This window comes from Capra hircus, chromosome 3, assembly GCF_001704415.2.
Source record: "Capra hircus breed San Clemente chromosome 3, ASM170441v1, whole genome shotgun sequence".
Lineage (NCBI taxonomy): Eukaryota > Metazoa > Chordata > Mammalia > Artiodactyla > Bovidae > Capra > Capra hircus.
In genome coordinates, this window is record NC_030810.1 from 111,576,688 (window position 1) to 111,595,359 (window position 18,672).

The following is an 18,672-nucleotide window of genomic DNA, read 5'->3' on the forward strand; positions in this document are numbered from 1 at the left end:
TCCAAGATACAGGAGCCATCATGTTTGTTCAGTGCCGAGGAAGGCAAATGCCTTACACATACAAACCCCTATCTAATCCAAGGCCTGGATTGTTATTAATAACTTACACTTAGCCATGCACTCTACTGTATCACAACCATCTGAATTTGTTTTCAGAGAGGACAGAGTTGAAGAGAGAGATGGAGAGAAGACTGATCTGTCTCCCATATATCTCTGCTGTGTGCTACAGCCATAGGGAAATGACCACTAATACCAATTATTCAGGGAATTTCTCAGGTAGTCATTTGGGTTGTTCACTGTGATTAATTCTCTTCTTTCTGGAGGCACCAGAAAGACGATGCCACTTCTCTATGAAGTTAAGTGGGCCATGGGACTTGTTCTAGCCAAATAATGTGAGCAGAAAGGGTCAGTTTCAGGCTGAAGCCTTTACCAGGCAGGGCACAAGTCCACATCATCCTTTTTCCAGCCTCAGGAAATAACGCAAATATGGGGCCCTGGCTTGGTGGTATGTTTATGTCTGATGAGGAAACTAATCTTTAAGGTTGAAAGGATGGCATTCTGTGTTCTTTTTTAGGGGAAATGCTAAATGCGTTGCCTGTGGTATCTCAAGAGGTGTGAGATGTACAGACTGCACTGGGGCATTAAAGGCAGACCTCAGGGAAACAACGTCAGCACTGCGAGAGTCGGCTGCCTTGGTTCTGTACTACAAAGGGCAGGGTCTGGGAGAAAAGGCGGTCATTTTGCAAGCAGGAGTTAAAAGAATAATTAATTCTGGGTCTTCAACAGGCAAGTGGTATGGAAAAATTTCCTTGATAAATTATCTTCTATCAGGACACACACACACAGAAGCACTGTGTGTGTGTGTGTGTGTGTGTGTGTGTGTGTGTGTTAGTCGTTCAGTCGTGTCCGACACTTTGTGACTCATAGACTATAGCCTCGGGGGCTCCTCTGTCCATGGAATTTTTCAGGTAAGAATACTGGAGTTGCGCCAGTCTATGTCTGATACAGGATACAGCATGCTTGGAGCTGGTGCATGGGGATGACCCAGAGAGATGTTATGGGGAGGGAGGTGGGAGGGGGGTTCATGTTTGGGAACGCATGTAAGAATTAAAGATTTTAAAATTAAAAAAATAAATAAATAAATAAATAAAAGAATACTGGAGTTGGTTGCCATTTCCTCCTCCAGACAGATAGATACAGATACATACCACTCCCAAAATCTTTGTCCCTGTTCTCTTTAGTCAAGAACAAGTATATACTATTTAGTATCTCACGCACAATATAGTAGTGAGTGAGTGAGTGAATGAAGTCACTCAGTCATGTCCGACTCTTTGCAACCCCATGGACTGTAGCCTACCAAGCTCCTCTGTCCATGGGATTTTCCAGGCAATAGTACTGGAGTGGACTGCCATTTCCTTCTTCAGGGGATCTTCATGACCCAGGGATTGAACCTGGGTCTCCCACATTATAGACAGACGCTTTACCGTCTGAGCCACCAGGGAAGTCCGCAGTATAGTAAGCAGTGGCAAAAACACAACCTAGCAACTGAGGGAGCTGAGAAATATTATTCCTGCACTACATATCAAACTTCTAAAATTTTACTAGTAAAATTTGGGAGAATAAAGCAATACCTTTTTAATTACGTTTAGACTGAGTATGTTTCCAGACATTCATTCATGTACTGACATTCTGAATTACTGTGCTCTCAAGTTCCAAAATACCAATATTTGGGGTATAATAATGAGAAACGCTGGACTGGAAGAAACACAAGCTGGAATCAAGATTGCTGGGAGAAATATCAATAACCTCAGATATGCAGATGACACCACCCTTATGGCAGAAAGTGAAGAGGAACTAAAAAGCCTCTTGATAAAAGGGAAAGTGGAGAGTGAAAAAGTTGGCCTAAAGCTCAACATTCAGAAAACGAAGACCATGACATCCAGTCCCATCACTTCATGGGAAATAGATGGAGAAATAGTGGAAACAGTGTCAGACTTTATTTTGGGGGCTCCAAAATCACTGCAGATGGTGACTGCAGCCATGAAATTAAAAGATGCTTACTCCTTGGAAGAAAAGTTATGACCAACTTAGATAGCATATTCCAAACCAGAGACATTACTTTGCCGACTAAGGTCCGTCTAGTCAAGGCTATGGTTTTTCCTGTGGTCATGTATGGATGTGAGAGTTGGACTGTGAAGAAGGCTGAGCGCCGAAGAATTGATGCTTTTGAAATGTGGTGTTGGAGAAGACTCTTGAGAGTCCCTTGGACTGCAAGGAGATCCAACCAGTTCATTCTGAAGGAGATCAGCCCTGGGATTTCCTTGGAAGGAATGATGCTAAAGCTGAAACTCCAGTACTTTGGCCACCTCATGCAAAGAGTTGACTCATTGGAAAAGACTCTGCTGCTGGGAGGGATTGAGGGCAGGAGGAGAAGGGGACGACAGAGGATGAGATGGCTGGATGGCATCACTGACTCGATGGACGTGAGTCTGAGTGAACTCCGGGAGTTGGTGATGAACAGGGAGGCCTGGCGTGCTGCGATTCATGGGGTCACAGAGAGTCGGACACGACTGAGCCACTGAACTGAACTGAACTGAACATATTTTAGTGTTTTTTAAGAATATGAAATCTGATTTTTACATCTTAATTTATATATTCAAAGGAACAATTTGCATTAAAATTTCAAATTAAAACTACACTCCTTTAAAAAATTGTCCCCATACCCATTGCTCACTTAAAACCCCATCTTGGTTTAACCCTACGCTAGAATTTCAGTCTTACAGAATATAACAGTGTATGGGGTACTGAAAGCTTGTTTTTTAGTCACTGCATCCTGGTGGCAGACCCAGGTTTTAGGCCTAGTTATGGTCTATTCTTGCAACTCTCTTAATTCTTACTCCTATACATCTGAGAACTCTTTTATGTTAGTTCACCCGGACTTATTGAGTAATTCATTTCCTTCATGTCCTCAAAACAGAAAATGTTAGCTTAGTAAACAAGGGAAACAACCAACTTTTTCTTAATAATTGCATACAAGATAAATAAATATTTGAAATGCAGTAAAATCAGGTACATAATAAAAGCTTATCTTAAAATTATGAAATTATATACAAGGAAGTAGTTGAGTTTGTTACTGGAAAAGGGAGATAAAAATTTGTTCTTGAAGAGCTCACTATCTCCAGAGTATGATTAATGTCACACTTTTTGATCATGAGAGGGGTTTGTACTAAACCAAAGATTCACAAATTGACATCTGAAGATTGGGGCAGGTCATGACAGTATTAGGTATACAACATAAAAAATATAAGAACAAAAATATAGGTTTTCTATGGAACTAGATATATTCAAGCTAAAAAACTACGTTTACTCTGTGACTATGGCCTTTCTATTTTGGTGTTGTTAAAATACCTTTCATGTAAAATAATACTGATGACATATGTTCTATTTTTGCTTTTTAATTTTTAATGAGAAAATTTTTTTTCAATTTTGTAACAACTTTTTCTTGTTTCCCATAGAAGGAAATAAACTTTGTGACAAGCCCTAAGTTATGATTCTGTGTTGAGCCTGGTCTAGTCCTGAGACAACCTGTTCTCATCTCCATGGGGCAAAATATGTGGTCAGAGGCACCGCTGGGTTTTCCTCCTAAAAGACCCAGCAGCAATCCCCAGGGACTTTATAAAACAAGGAAAGGATCCCAACTTAACAGGGAATAGGGAGAGATAAGGGAAAGTTCCTCTGCTCTTTGGAAGGAGAACTCAGGGGCTGTTCTGGTTTGTTATCAAGTTTCCCACCTCTTTCCCTTTGGGGCTGCATGCCTGCTGTAGAACTCTCTCTCAGTTATGTCCATCTCTGCTTTATATATTATAATGGTATGTTATTAGTTGTATCAATGTTTATAATTGCTGTATCATTTTGCTGTGCTGAACTTTATAAATGTATAATGTCCTTTGTCTCTTGCTACTTTTTTTTAAATCTATTTTGTCTGATATTAGTATTAATATTGGCATGGACTATCTTTTTCCTGCCGTTCACTTTTATTCACTTTCAGTCTCTTTGCATCTTCACATCTAAAATGAGTCTCTTGGAGACATCCTAGAGTTGGATCATGACCTTTTTTTAGCTTTCGGCTCTGCTGGGTCTTTGCTGCATGCACAGGCTTCCTCCAGGTGCAGCAAGCGAGGGTACTCTCCGCTTGTGGTGTGCGGGCTTCTCATTGCGGCGGCTGCTCTTGTGGAGCGAAGGCTCTACGTGTGTGGGCTTCCATAGGTGTGGCACACAGGCTTAGCTGCTCCATGGAATGTGGTGTCTTCCTGTACCAGGGGTCGAACCCATGTCCCCGGCACCAGCAGGCAGATTCTTGACCACTAGACCCCGGGGGAGCCCTGACCATGATGTTTAATTCGTTCTGCCATCTCTGTCTTTTTACTGGAAAATTTCACTCATTAATATTTAAAGTGATTGCTGACAAGGGGGGATTTACTTCTTTCATTTTCTATACACCTTACCAGTTTTCATTTCTCCATTGTTGTACAGCAGAATCCAACACAACGTTGTAAAGCAAATCTCCTCCAACTAAAAAGAAAAAAAGATTCTCCTTTCTCATCACCTGCATTACTATCTTCTTTTGTGTTCAGTTGGTAATTTTTGGTAGTGAGACATTTAAATTCTTTTCTCATGTTCTTTTGTGTATATTCTATACTATTTGTGCTCAACGTGAAGATTACATGTAACCTGCTAAAGTTATAAGGCCGTATTTGAATTTTAACAGCTTAACTCAATATTATACAACTCTGTTTCTTTATAGCTCTGTCCCCACCCCTTTCTGTTGCTGATGCCACAAAATTACATCTTCATACACTGTGTGTCCTAAAACTTAAACTAATAATGTTTTTAATGCATTAATCTCTTGGGTTGTGTAGGAAAAAAGTGTACTCATAGTGCTTGAATAATTTGCTTACATGTACGTCTCTCCCTGCCATTCCCTTGACTTCACCCTCCATCCCACTGTACTCTACAACCCAAGGAACATATTGTTTTCATCTGTTTCAGAGTTTACCACAATTCACAGTATAGTGATTATTCAGCAAAAGTGTCCCAAAATCTCTTTTTAATAATAGAGTAAAACAGAATTGAAGGAGACTTTTCAAAACTCTTAAGAATATAATAATAGTTAACAAGTATCAAGCAGTTATGACAATCCAGGCACTCTTTTAAGGGCTGTAATGCTATTTCATTTAATATTCATAAAAACAACAAGTGAGGACTTTACTATTATTATCTATACTTTATTAATGTCTGTATGACCTGTATTCAGTTTAAAAAAAAACTAAGACTCTGATATATTAATAAATTTCTAAGGGCCAGGTAAATTTCAGGAACCATGATTTGGACTAAATACACTTATGAACACTTTTTAATGTATTGTACACCTGGAACTTTCTGCCAGTTTTTCTTTCTACCTGTAGAGAATTAGAGGATCTATTTATTTCTCTTTTTTTAAGAGGCGTAATTGACATACTCTATTAGTTTTAGGTATACAACATAGCAATTCAAAAATTATGGTCTGCAATATCAACTGCAATATGGTCACCACAGTAAGTCTAGTTACCATCTGTCACCTTACAAAGTTAACAAATGCCCTACATTATATCCCCATGACTTACTTTTTTTTATAACTGGAAATTTATACATCTTAATCCCCTTTATCTGTTTCACTCTCCCACCCCACTCCTCCTCTGGCAACTACCATTCTGTCCTAAAAGAGTCCATTGTTTTTGTTTTTGTTTTTTTTCTTTTTCTTTTTTACTTCACTGTGTGGCTTGAAGGATCTTAGTTCCTTAACCAGGGAGAGAACCCATGCCCCCTGCAGTGGACGCATGATGTCCTAACCACTAGACCACCAGAGCATTCGACCACCAGAGAATTTCGTAAGAGTCCATTTCCTGAACCTCTTGTCAAAGATTATATTTGGCTGCAAATAATAGAAAAACCTATCACAGCAGCTTAAATAATTCAGTGGATTCATTTATCACAAAATAAAAATTCCAGGGGTAGGCAATGAAGGACTAGTGTGAGACTCAACTACTTTAAGAGGATACTTGACTTCTTTGATATTCCTACTTCACCTTCTAATGCACATAATTTTTTTTCAGCCTCCTGATCACAGAATGGTCACTGTCTCTCCAATCATCCTATCTGTTTCCAGGGATAAAGAAGAATAAAGGATGAACAAAGAACATTTAGACTTCTACTCACTGGCACTTGTATCATGGCAACTCTAGATACTAAGGAGTCTCAGAATTTTAACATTTTGTACTGACATTAGAAGAAAGGGGAAAAACTGGGATTGGAATGATGCGCTGAGTTCACTACTATGATTTATCATGTTTTTGTGAGTTTCCATTTTTTTTTAAAAAAGCAAACTTGTCATCTACATTTCTTTGATTATTAATGAAATTGAACAATGGTGACTTTGTGGAATCTTGATCTTAGTTTTACTAAACCTAGAAAATAATTTAGAAATAATGGTAATGTAATCACTTCTGCCTCCCCGGCCATGCCACATGGCTTGCAGGATCTTAGCTCCCCAACCCGGGCCCTTGACAGTGAAAACTTGGAGTCCTAACCACTGGACCACCAGAGAATTCCCAACCTTTAAATATGTAAACCCATGCTCAGCTCACTGGCCATAAAAAAACAGGTCATGGGCAATGGTTTGTCAACCCCTGATCTTGACAAGAATAAAGCATTAGTGTTATTCCCCTCTGTTTTCAAATCTACCTGCCTTCTTCTGGAATTTATCACGTGACTTGGTGCGCGTAAAATCTCAGTATATTATTATCAAATCAGTGAATCTGACCTCTGCTTGTGATTTAATTCTCTACCTCCCAAGACTAGTTATTCTACTTGGGCCCTCTTGATTGCAAAAAATAATTTTATGTTCTTTTGTGTTAAATATCTTCTTCATTAGTAATATTTCTGGGATGTATTATGAGAATTGCAAAATTCCCAGGAGGCACCCACACCTGCAGGGGTGGGCCATTCCTACTGGAAGTCTTATGGCTTTGTGTCTAACGGCTTGTGGGCTTGAGAGGAGAGAAGAGGGCTCAGATGACAACAGGATCTGGGGATGCCACCACTGCCCAAAACGTCCCTGCTTCCAGGGATCACCAGTTGGTCCTTAAGTTTTTAAAGTCAATGCCTACCCACACTATAAATTATCATGGTGGTGTACATTCAAATTTCAAGACATTTCTCTGGCAATACAACAAAATTTTAGCAGAACTAATTTTAAAGAGCTATTCTGCAATAGTAAATATTTCTAAAAACTAAAGTGATGGAGGAGATGATGGCAGAGGAGTAGGTGGACATGGACTACATCTCTCTCCAAGGAAACATCAGGAATACACCTTCAGACACAGAACTGCATACAGAACACCAGCTGAGAGTGGACACGCGTACCTGACTAGCGGAAAAGAATATATAGGACCACACAAAACTCAGTAGGATGAAGGAACCAGGGGGAGAAACAGGAGTGTTGGTAGGACTGGACCTGCCCTCGGAGGGCGGGGGAAGTGAAGCGGGCGTCCCATCCCCACATCGGGGCATCTGAGTCAGAGGAGAAACATTTAAGGCTGAGAATGAAACAGCTGATCTGTGGTAAAATCAGACAGTCCTTGCTGCAGCCATACATACCCCAGACAGGGACACAGGTCCCCTGGGAAGGCACAGCAGCTGGGAGCTGGAATTTAGGTATTCTGGAGCAATCCCAGGGCGAGGGCTGCTGTTGACTGCAGAGAGACAGATTGAGGGGATGTGGGGGAGGAGATTGTGGTGGGAAATGCCTGTGGAGAAAAGCCGGGCAACCATGGAAGCAAGATGATACTGCTGAGTCATGCATGGGGGTGGGGCCATCGCTATAGCCTCTCTCTCCCCAGACCCGCCATCAGCAGCTGAACAATAGAGAGGCTGGCCCGTCAAATGCCTGATGCACTGAACTTCAGAGTAGGACACCACCCAGGGTGCCCCTTTAAGTGACTAATGAGCCGATCTACAGAGCAGGACCCCAGCCAGGGGGACCACTCTATGTGCCTGATGCGCCAAACAACAGAGAAGGACCCCAGTCAAGGGAGCCCTCTAAGTGCCTGAACAAGCAGAGCTATGGAGAAAGACTGGCCAAAGAGCCCTTCTGATCGCCAGCTACAAAAGGCTTGAAAAAAGACTCTGATAGGGCCATAACTCCTGCGGCAGGGGCAGTCCATGTCCCTGCACACTTGGCGCCACCAGGGTCCCTGCAAGTCAAGCAGCTGCACCACCTTCATGCTCAACTCTCACTGGGGCAGAGCTGCCACAGGCAAAAAACACCTTGCGTCTATGCACACAGGGTGGCTTGGGTCATGTCCAGCTCTGTGACCCTGTGGACTGTGGCCTGCCAGGCTTCTCTGTCAGGGAGAGGTGTTCTCCAGGCAAGAATACTGGAGGGTATTGGCCATTACTGGTTGCCATGCCCTCCTAGAGCACTGTATTCCCTGCTGCCCTAGCCGCCAACCCCCCGGAGTACCTGGTGCTGCCAGAACCCCTGTGACCCAAGTAGCTGCACCACCTCCACACCTGGCCCTCACAGGGGCAAACTCAAGCCCTCCAGGGCAGCCTTAGGAGGAAACTCCAGTGGATGACCCACATGTAGAGGTGGAAATAAAACCACAACTGAAACTCAGGAGCAGTGTGGCTAAGGAAGAAGACCCAAAACCGTCCCGCCAGCTGTACAAGCTGCATATTAAATCCACACGATCAACTAGGCAGACTCTGTGTCTACGGAATGTACAAAAGGTCATTGAGAGCTCCCACAAAAGAAGTTCTGATAGCTATGGACACTGGAGGCAAGAACACACAGGAGTAGGACCAGATTAGAATCTGAGCTGCCCTCACAGCAGGTCTAGAGATCAGCACGCTGTTGGAGGGCATCCTAGGGAGGTGAGGTGGACTGTGACTCCCAGAGAGGGGAACGACTCTGACAGCAGTGACTCAAGAAAAGCATTTACTATTATTCTTATGTTTTGACTTGTTCTGTAGATTCTTTTGGATTTTCCCCCCTCTTTTTCCCTCTCTGTTGTAGTTGTTGGTTTTATTGGCATTATGAAATCTAATCAAGATTTGAGCTTTTTTTTCCTGAGTCACATTTTTTATCATTGCTATAAACCTCTGCCTCTACGTTGGGCTTTTGCTGTTCTGTGGAGTTTTCCTTTTTTTTCCCTCTCTCTCTCTTTTTAATTTTAATTTTTAAGTTTTCAAATCTATTATTTTTTCTACATTTATTCCTTTGTTTACTTTTCCTCCTGTTCTTTTCCCCTTGCAGTCAATCTTTCATGTATATAAATCTTATCTTCCTCTATTTGACGTTGTATATCCATTCTTTCTTTCCTTTCTTCTCAACATTTTTTAGTTTTATATTCACTGCTTTATTCCCCAGTTGGCACCTTGCTTTAGTTTGGTTTTCCAGTTTGTGCTTTAGTTAGTTTTGTTCTGATAGATATACTTTTTGGTTTCCTTTGTTATCCAGGTCAATCAATTGTACTTTACTTTTGTTGGACTGTTTTGATTTTACTTATGGGTATATATGTATATATGTACATTCAGTCACACTTTTTATTGTTGCTATAAACCTCTGCCTCTACGTTGGGCTTTTGCACTTCCGTGAAATTTTCCTTTTTTTTTTTTCTTTTTTCTTTCTTCTTCCTTTTTTTCATTTCTGTTTTTTATAATTTTAATTTTTAATTTTTTTAACCTATTAAACTTTTTCTATATTTATTCCTTTGTTTGCCTTTCCTACTGTTCTTTTCCCCTTGCAGTTAATCTTTAATGCATATAAATCTCCTTCATCTACCTCTATTTAACTTTGGATATCTGTTCTTTCTTTATTTTCTTTCTTTCCTTTCCTCTCAACGTATTTGTTAATTTTGTCTTCATTCTTTTATTCGCCACTTGGCACCTTGCTTTAGTTTTGTTTTCCAGTTTGTGCTTCGGTTAGTTTTCTTCTTAACTGGTAAATATGATCTTTTATTTCCTTTGTTTGCCAGGTCAATCTACTGTACATTTTTTATTGTTGTTGTTGGACTGTTTTGACCTTGCTTATGGGAGTATATGTATATGTGTATATTCCATTATTTTAATTATTACTTGTCTGATTTTGTAACTGCCATTTTCTGGGGTTCATCTTTGGTTTCTTGTTTTTGGATATTTGTTTTAATCTCACTTAACGCCATAACAAACCACTTGTGGAACATCATTCCTAACCAAAGATCCAGCCCTGAGACTTTGGAGTGGGAGCACTGACTCCAAGACCCTAGACTACCAGAGAACTAACCCTCAGTTCAGTTCAGTCACTCAGTCGTGCCCGACTCTTTGTGACCCCATGACTGCAGCACGCCAGGCCTCCCTGTGCATCACCAACTCCTGGAGTTTACCCAAACTCATGTCCACTGAGTCAGTAAAGCCATCCAGCCATCTCATCCTCTGTCGTCCCCTTCTCCTCCTGCCCCCAATCCCTCCCAGCATCAGGGTCTTTTCCAATGAGTCAACTCTTTGCATGAGGTGGCCAAAGTATTGGAGTTTCAGCTTCAGCATCAGTCCTTCCAATGAACACCCAGGACTGATCTTTAGAATGGACTGGTTGGATCTCCTTGTAGTCCAAGGGACTCTCAAGAGTCTTCTCCAACACCACAGTTCAAAAGCATCAATTCTTCGGTGCTCAGCCTTCTTCACAGTCCAACTCTCACATCCATACATGACCACTGGAAAAACCATAGCCTTGACTAGATGGACCTTTGTTGGCAAAGTCATGTCTCTGCTTTTCAATATGCAATCTAGGTTGATCATAACTTTCCTTCCAAGGAGTAAGCGTCTTTTAATTTCCTGGCTGCAATCACCATCTGCAGTGATTTTGGAGCCCCCCCAAAATAAAGTCTGACACTGTTTCCACTGTTTCCCCATCTATTACCCATGAAGCGATGGGACTGGATGCCATGATCTTAGTTTTCTGAATGTTGAGCTTTAAGCCAACTTTTTCGCTCTCCTCTTTCACTTTCACCTAGAGGCTTTTTAATTCCTCTTCACTTTCTGCCATAATGGTGGTGTCATCTGCATATCTGAGGTTATGGATGTTTCTCTCGGCAATCTTGATTCCAGCTTGTGCTTCTTCCAGCCCAGCGTTTCTCATGATGTACTCTGCATAGAAGTTAAATAAGCAGGGTGACAACCATAAGAGATGATAAACATTTTTTTCTTTGGTGATGTTCCTAACCAAAGAAATGGTGATGAATCAGACTTAGGAAACGAACTTATGGTTGCTGACAGCTGAAGAGATAGTCAGAGAGTTTGGGAAGGACACGTACACATTGCTATATTCAAAATGTATAACCAACAAGGACCTACTGCATAGCACATGCAACTACTCAAGCTTCTGTGCCAGCCTGGATGGGAGAGGGGTTTGAGGGAGAACAGATACATATATATGTATGGCTGAGTCCCTCCACTGTTCACCTGAAACTATCACAACATTGTTAATCAGCTATACCCCAATACAAAATACAAAGTTTAAAGTTTGGGGAAAAGAAGAAAAAAAAAACAAATGGTAATGAGTGATGTTCCTCTTAGAAGAAGGGCTAGAAATGCTGTACAGTCCTGTGTACAACCTACAGGCCTAATGATTGGCAGTATGCCTTCAGCCTGAGACTCTAGAATTCTGCCGTTTAAAGAAGGAGTCTGATCCTGATCTAATTAAAAGGAATGCTTAGTCCTGCAACAGAATATTGTCACATTTGGCTCTAGTGAACCTGAAGTGCCTAAATGCAGAGTGCTGTTACTTCACTGAACTCCAAAGAACAAGTTGTGTATTTGGTTTGCACCTCTTCCATAATGAATAATATGGTAGATTTCAGTTTGAGATTTGCTTTCCTTGTAATATATCAGTTCAGCAGGGGAGGCTGTGGAAAGGGAGACCCATAGCCTTCACTGCCTCAAATCAAGATCACTTACACCTGCCAAAAAGAACTTGACAACTGTGAACAACCAATTTGGCTTACGTCAGTTTACAAACACATCCTTGATGACTCATCATCTATAAATAATCTCAAACCATGGTTTTCTCTCAAGGGTGATATTTCAGACAGTCTTATTGGATAGATCCCTTTGACATCTCTATATAGTCATGAGTTGAAGAACACTCTAAGGTACCTGAGACCACATCTGTTTTTACCCACTATTCTAGCCTGTGTGTGCCATGTAGTAGGTGTTCAATAAAAACTATTAAATGTATGCTTTAATAAATGAATATGTAACACATTTTAGCCAGAATGTCCCCAAGTCCAAATCTTCCAACTTTCATTGGACAAAAAAAAAAAAAACAACCCAAAAAAAAAATCTGCTGACTCAATTTCCTGCACTACATACTCTGGAAAAACCGCATGCCCTCTCTGAGATTTCAAGAGATTCCCAGGGGCCTCTCATGGCTACCTCTGGCTCTGACTTCTTGTTCTTGCTGAATTCTCTCACGTCTCTCCTCCCATACAGTTCTCATCCTTACACTATATGTAGGACCAAGTATGAAGCCTCCCCTTTTATCTGCAAAACATCACCAATCCAAGGCAGTTGTTGAGATTGCTACTGAAGCAATCTACTGAAGGTTTTTGAATAATAGAGAGGAATTACTGCCAGCCCCCCAAAATAAATAAAAATTAGATATTAGACATCTCTGTTCTCATGTTCCTCAGCATCCCTGAAACAAGGAACTTCCTACTGCTGAATTTCCTTCTCAGAAGAGTGACCCTGCCTCTGGCTCCCAGAGCTATAACAGCCTCTCGCTAACCTTAGACATCAATCACTAACTTCCCAACATTGTCTTATACAGGGAAGCCTAACTCTTTTTGATGCACCATCTCCTGTCTAGGCTGAGTTTTTGCAAGCAAACTGGCCTGTTTAGATGTTTTATCTAACTCAGGAATTTATATCTCTCCCTCTAGGCCATGCTCTATACCAGAGCACTTACTGTATATATTCTATGAGCCAGGTGTCCTAATAGATGCCAGGATATAAAATGATTAAGAGCTTTCGTGGTGGCTCAGTGGTAAAGAATCCACCTGCCAATGTAGGAGACACAGAAGATGCGGGTTTGATCCCTGGGTTGGGAAGATCCCTTGGAGAAAGAAATGATAACCCACTCCAGTATTCTTGCCTGAGAAATCCCACGGACAGAGGAGCCTGGTGGGCTGAGATCTATGGGGTCACAAAAGAGTAGGACGACCTAGCAACTAAATAACAAAAAAAGATGAATAAAATATAGTTTCTAGGGAATTCCCTACCCGTCCAATGGTTAGGACTCTGAGCTTTCACAGCTGAGGGCCTGGGTTCAATCCCTGGTCAGGAAACTAAGATCCCACAAGCCACACAGTGCAGTCAAAAAAGAAATATACATATATAGTTTCTATATTAAAGAGACTCAGTTATCATTTCTTAATCTCAATATCTCATTTCCATGACCCAGCTGTCCGCTTACATTAAAATGAAGTAAAATGAAGTCAGTCTCCATCTTCAGCTTCAACATGTTGTACTTTGTTAATAGCAGTCAGATTGGTTATACATGTTAATCTCCAAACCTCCCTATCCCTTCCCTCCACCCTTCCCCGCTGGTAACCATAAATTTGTTCTTTAAGTCTGTGAGTCTATTTCTATTTTTGTATATAAGTATATTTGTATCATTTCTTTTTAGATTCTACATATAAGGGATATGGGATATCATACTTTCCTTTCTCTGTCTGACTTACTTCTCTGTCACTCAATATCACAATCTCTAGGTACATCCATGTTGTTGCAAATGGCATTACTTCATTGTTTTTAATGGCTGGGTAATACTCCACTGTATACATGTACCACTTCTTCCTTATCCATTTCTTTATCAATGGGCATTTAGGTTTCTTCCATGTCTTGGCTACTGTAAACGTATTGCGATAAACACTGGGGTGCATGCATCCTTCCAGACCATGTTTTCCTCCAGATGTATCCCCAGGAGTGGGATTGCAGAGTCATGTGGCAACTCTAGTTTTAGCTTTTTTAAGGAACCTCCATACTATTCTCCACAATAGCTATACCAACTTACATTCCCACCAATAGTGCAGGAGGGTTCTCTTCTCTCCACACCCTCTTCAGCACTTACTGTGTGAATTTTTTGATGATAACCACTTTACTGGTGTGAGCTGATATCTCATTGTAGTTTTGATTTGCATTTCTCTAATAGCTAGCAACGTTGGACATCTTTTCGTGTGTCTCTTGGCCGTCTATATGTATTCTTTGGAGAAATGTCTATTTTGGTCTTCTGCCCATTTTTTGATTGGATTGTTTGTTTTGATGATATTAAGCTTCATGAGCTGTTGGCAGATTTTGGAGACTAACCCCTCATCAGTCACATCATTTGCAAATATTTACTCCAAGTCTGTGGGTTGTCTTTTGTTTTGTTTCTGGATTTCTTTGCTGTGCCAAAGCTTTTAGGCTTAATTAAGTCCCAATTATTTCTTCTTGTTTCTTATTTCCATCATTCTGGAAAACAGATCAAAAAAGATACTGCTGCCATCTATGTTTGGAGTGCTCTGCCTATGTTTTCCTCTAGGAGTTTTGTAGTGTTTAGTCTCACCTTTAGGTCTTTAATCCATTGTGAGCTTATTTTTTGTATGGTATTACAGAATGATCTAATTTGATTTTTTTCCATGTTGTGGTCCAGTTTTCCCACCACCATCTGTTGAAGAGACTGTCTTTTCAAAATTGTGTAGTCATGCCTCCTCCATCATAGATTAATTGACCATGGGTGCATGGGTTTATTTCTGGGCTCCTGATCTTGTTCCATTGATCTATATTTCTATTTTTGTGAGAGTACCACACTGTTTTGATGACTATAGCTTTGTAGGATAGTCTGAAGTCAGGGAACCTGCTTCCTCTAGCTCCGTTTTTCCTTCCTCAAGACTGTTTTGGCTTTCCCTGAAGCATTTTCAGGAACGGAGGACAAGAGACCAAATGTTATCTAAGTGCTCTTATCACTCAATGAACTCCAAGGGTTTAGGGAGCTGTAAGACAGAAACTGTGGATGAAGACCAATATATATTTCTCATATATTCTGATTCTCACCTGAATGATCAGATACATTTTTATAAATCACAATATCATAGGTACTCTTCTGACTTCCATATCTTTCATCATAATATTTGGTTTGGGGTTCGACCCTGATGTCCACCATGATCCTAGTTCCACCTGGTCCACCAGCAGCAGCTCCCCTTCCTCCCGTTGCTATTGCTGCTTGTACATCTCTTTGGGTTGTGCTTTTTTTTTTTCTTAATTTACTCATCACATCCCACCGCTGCCAAGCGTTCCTTGGACTTCCCTGGTGGCTCAGATGGTAAAGCATCTGTCTACAATGTGGGAGACCTGGGTTTGAGCCCTGGGTTGGGAAGATCCCCTGGAGAAGGAAATGGCAATCCACTCCAGTACTATTGCCTAGAAAATCCCATGGACACAGGAGCCTGGCAGGCTGCAGTCTATGGGGTCGCAAAGAGTTGGACACGACTGAGTGACTTCACTTCATCACAGAACCAATTTAATAATAGGTGCTTTCTAACAATTTCTTTACTGGCTCTTCATCTGTATATGTGATAAAACAAATCCTCATTTTTTCATTTATTTTTGTATCCATGGGGAGTTCAATATGTCAACCCTTCCAAAATCTCCAAACTATTATTTAATTTGTTCTTCAGAAGTATCTGGGCTCAAGCTACCCACAAAAATCTTTTTAGGAGATTTCTTGCCTCTTAAAGCATTGACTTTTGGGGGTCTATCAATTTGCCATCTAGTTAGTGTTCTTTCACTTCCAAAATCTTATTAACACTAGCAGCATCTCTGAAAAGCACAAATCCAGGTCCTCTTCATCTTTGAGTAATCGGATCTGTTGTGATTATGCAGCCTACAGCTTACCAAGTGAGATAAGTATTCAGTCAGGTCTTTCTTGCTTATATACCAACTCAAGGCTCCAATAAACATTTTACTATCATCCTGCTGATCCTTACTGATGGTGATCTTGTAGCCCTCTGCAAATTCTTCTGGGTCATCATACTTATTTACATGCTGCATGGTGGGGGTGCAGCACCAGCTAAGCCTGAGTCCAGGCAGCAGCAATGATGGTGCATTTTATGGAGTTGAATTGAAAATGATGGCAGAAGGGCCCATTCCTTGAATCTTTCAATATTTTGACTTATTGGGGCCTTACTTGCCCTGGAAGAACTATCCCTGTCAGGGTTAGCTAATTCCTAAGGGTAGCAAACAACTTGCCTGTGAACTTTTCTGTCATGTACAAACCAACCAATACAGGGCTGGTACCCTCAGCCTCCTGTCTGTGAGGGTCTCACAGTCCAGGACACTATCAACCTGCCCCAGTCACCAAGGACCTGAAATCAGACAACTAGAGACAGCCCCTGTGCCCCAGAGCCCACTGAAATTATCAAACTAGCCAATCCTAAACCTGCTTATCCTGCTTTACCTCTTCCTGTGGAAACCACAATAAGGGCTCTTGCATAAGATTTCCCCTCACTATCGCTGCCTCCTGATTGACCCTGGTTTCTGCCCTTTGTGGCCCCCCCACCCTCATGCTGGGAAAGACTGAATGCAAAAGGAGAAGAGGGGATAACATCACCTACTCAAAGGACATGAATCTGAGCAAACTCTGGGAAATAGTGAAAGACAGGGAAGCCTGGCTTGCTGCAGTCCACGGGGTCACAGAGTCAGACATGACTTAGTGATCGAACAACTACAGCTTCTGGGACTGAGCACTTTACCTGTGGAATCTGATTCTATCTCTGGGCAGGCAGTGTCAAAATTGAGTCAAATGCTCAGACACCCTGTGGCATCCAAATATTGCTTGTTGGTTTGGGGAAGCCTATACACACACACAGGAACTGAGTCTCAGAACCTTGCTTAGTGCCTATAGTGCTGATCACAACTATAGTGGCTATGGGTGGCATGAAGATACTGCGTAGAACTATGGGAAATCTGGATATGGACTAGCATACGCAGATATTGGCAAACAAAGCACGTATGGCAATGCATCTCAAGCAGGAGACAACCACCAAAACAATTTCCAGCCGTACTAGTGGGGGCATCAGAGAAAACAAGAATAGTGCTAAACTATTAATGATTAGCCTTCTGTTGATTTAAAATGATTATTTTGTAAAAGATTTTCTACTGTACAAGACAAAACTATGTCCTACTGTTTATAACTGAAACAGGAGGAAAGGGGGCAAAGCACATTCTTTAAAAGAGTGGCAGAGCCTGAGGACATGACATAAGATAATAGAACCAAATAGGCCCAAGATGGAAGACAAGTTGACTTCCTTGAGCCTTCAGGATATGTTCATTGTAACAGATCAGCAAGCTAAATGACATACCTACCAGGGAAAACCACGAGACCATTCAGGTATGACCTAAATCAAATCCCTTATGATTACACAGTGGAAGTGACAAATAGATTCAAGGGAATAGATCTGACAGAGTGCTTGAAGAACTATGGACGGAGGTTCATAGCATTGTACATGAAGTGGTGATCAAAACCATCCCCAAGAAAAAGGAATCCAAGAAGGCAAAATGTTTGTCTGAGGAGGCCTTACAAATAGCTGAGAAAAGAAGAGAAGTGAAAGGCAAAGGACAAAAGTGGGAAAGATATACCCATCTGAATGCAGAGTTCCAAAGAACAGCAAGAAAAGATAAGACAGTCTTCTTCAGTGATCAATGCAAAGAAATAGAGGCAAACAACAGAATGGGAAAGACTAGAGATAGCTTCAAGAAAATTAGAGCTACCAAGGGAACATTTCATGCAAAGATGGGCTCAATAAAGGACAGAAATGGTACAGACCTAACAGAAGCAGAAGATATTAAGAAGAGGTAGCAAGAATACACGGAAAAACTGTACAAAAAAGATCTTAATGACCCAGATAACCATGATGGTTTGATCACTCACCGACAGCCAAACATTCCTGGAGTGAAAAGTCAAATGGACCTTGGGAAGCGTCACAAAGTTAGTGGAGGTGATGGAATTCTAGCTGAGCTATTTCAAATCCTAAAAGATGATGCTGTGAAAGTGCTGCACTCAATGTGCCAGCAAATTTGGAAAAGTCAGCAGTGGCCACAGGCCTGGAAAAAGTCGGTTTTCATTACAATACAAAAGAAAGGCAATGCGAAAATATGTTCAAACAACCTCACAATTGCACTCATCTCATATGCTAGCAAAGTAATGCTCAAAATTCTGCAAGCCAGGCTTCAACAGTACATGAACCATGAACTTCCAGATGTACAAGCTGGATTTAGAAAAGGCAGAGGAACCAGAGATCAAATTGCCAACGTCCATTGGATGATCAAAAAAGCAAGAGAGTTCCAGAAAAACATCTGCTTTATTGACTACACCAAAGCCTTTATGTGGATCACAACAAACTGTGGAAAATTCTTCAAGAGATGGGAATACCAGCCCACCTGACCTGCCTCTTGAGAAATCTGTATGCAGGTCAGGAAGCAATGTTAGAACTGGGCATGGAACAACAGACTAGTTCCAAATTGGATAAGGAATACATCAAGGCTGTTTATTGTCACCCC

General features: G+C 41.2%; 1 pseudogene; it reads right to left on the reverse strand.

The window, feature by feature from the left end:
* Positions 15,149 to 16,164, reverse strand: LOC102177112 (annotated as a pseudogene).